We start from the raw sequence: 2,049 nt of genomic DNA, 5'->3' as shown, positions 1-2,049 counted from the left end.
AAACAAAGTGTGGATTTTTAACTTCAATGTGGCACGTCAAATTCAGCCATTACGTCTTGGCCGGGTTTAGGGTGTTACAATAAACATCTTAGAGGATGCACCTAAGGGAGACACAGAGTAGGAGGCAAGGAATTATTCGAAAAAAGCCGATTGATCCATCTCAGAAGCCAGATTCTCCTTCAAGACTGAAGATCTCCCTTCAATTTCCTTCAGGGTTTTTGGGTTTTCTTTATGTTTTGTTATCATTATTCTTCTGAGATGTTTTCTTTTATACTTATGAACTAAATCCCCTAAATACCTAAGGGGAATGAAACCTAAAATGGATCTTGTTACTATTTTATGAATTGTATGATAAATATTTGATTTGTTCTTAATTATGTGTTCTTAATTCTTGCTTTAATATTCCAGGATATTGATTCAAGTATTGATGTGCTTATTTAGAGCAAAAGTCTCTGTCCAAGAGTAGATCTAGCATAATTAAGGAGAGTTGATTGCACCCCTAGACAGAGGGCGACGAAAATCTTCCGGATTAGGGTCAAACCTAATAAGGGAATCCATAGATCGAGTTAATGCAACACTAAAGGTTTTAATTAGAAAGAGATTTCAATTAATCAACCTAGGGTTAGATGTTGTTAGTCTCGAGAGAGATAATAATATAAATTATGGATTTCTACGGATCGAGTCAAGTGAATAAATCATCTGATTCAGATTCAAATAACAAGTGAAGTCTAGGTGGTATTTTCCCTTGGGTATTTTCCAAATCAATCAGTTTTCCTAAAAGTATTTTCCCAATTTACTTTCTGTGCATTCTTAATTTAGTTAATTAGTTAGATAAAACAAATCCTCTTATTTTTATGCTAGATAATAAAAAGAAGGTTAACACTAGTACTTTTAGTTCCTGTGGGTTCGACATTTCGGTCTTGCTATAAGCTATACTACTGTTCGACAGGTACGCTTGCCTTTATCGTGATAATAGTTGGTTCTCAAGAATGATCAATCATAAATATAAAACTTATCACGCACATTAAGTTTTTGGCGCCATTGCCAGGGAACTAAGATATTAGGAACGTTTAATTTGTATTACTTTAGCCATTTTTTTATTGCAATTTAATTTTTGTTTTTTTATTTACTAAATTTTCTTTTATTTTCTTCTGACAGGTAAACCCGTCAGGACCATTACTTTTTGATAGTGAGATCGAAAGTACAGCTCGTAGAAATCGAAGGAAAATAAGGCGAAGCCTACAATACATAGAGGAAGAGCAAGAGGAAGATATCTATACCAGAACCGAGGAGATGGCTGAAAACCAGAATAATCCGGTACCTCCTATGGTTGCGGTAAATCCAGTGAATCAGAATCCTTTTCTGTGCACTATGCATGATTATGCTAAACCTAGTTTAACAGGAACTGAATCGAGTATAGTTAGGCCTGCTGTTACTGCAAATAATTTTGAGTTAAAACCTAACACGATTCAAATGATACAACAGTTTGTTCAGTTTGATGGTTTGTAGGGCGAGGATCCAAACACTCATTTAGAAAATTTTCTAGAATTCGGTGACACCTTTAAAATCAATGGCATTTCTGATGATGTCATTCGCCTTCGGTTATTCTCTTTTCATTAAGGAATAAGCCTAAACAGTGGTTGAACTCGTTACCACAAGGGTCAATCACTACTTGGGAACAAATGACCGAAAAAATTTTACTTAAATATTTTCCGTCGGCTAAAATGGCTAAACTAAGGAATGATATCTCTTCTTTTGTGCAGATGGATTTAGAAACTCTTTATGATGCATGGGAGAGATACAAGGATCTTTTGAGAAGGTCCCTTACCATGGGTTACCCTTATGGTTGCAGGTTCAGACGTTTTACAACGGAGTGAATCCCTCAACAAGGCAACTGATCGATGCAGTCGCCGGTGGAACATTAAACAACAAAACACCTGAAGAGGCTTATGAATTTCTTGAAGAGATGTCATTGAATAACTTTTAGTGGCAAGTTATGAGAACAAAGCCGACAAAAGTAGCCAGTGTTTTCAACCTCGACGCGGTTAC

The 2,049-nt window shown here is 35.8% G+C and overlaps 1 non-coding gene across 1 annotated transcript; it reads right to left on the bottom strand.

Moving 5' to 3' along the window:
• Positions 1 to 1,730: 1,730 nt before the first annotated feature.
• Positions 1,731 to 1,836, bottom strand: LOC128293368 (small nucleolar RNA R71). Its single transcript, XR_008283552.1, has one exon. It is a non-coding gene; the product is annotated as a small nucleolar RNA R71 (small nucleolar RNA).
• Positions 1,837 to 2,049: the final 213 nt, after the last annotated feature.

The sequence above is a fragment of the Gossypium arboreum genome, chromosome 5 (assembly GCF_025698485.1).
Source record: "Gossypium arboreum isolate Shixiya-1 chromosome 5, ASM2569848v2, whole genome shotgun sequence".
Lineage (NCBI taxonomy): Eukaryota > Viridiplantae > Streptophyta > Magnoliopsida > Malvales > Malvaceae > Gossypium > Gossypium arboreum.
The sequence above is the reverse complement of the archived record's forward strand: the minus strand, read 5'-3'. Positions and strand labels throughout refer to the sequence as shown.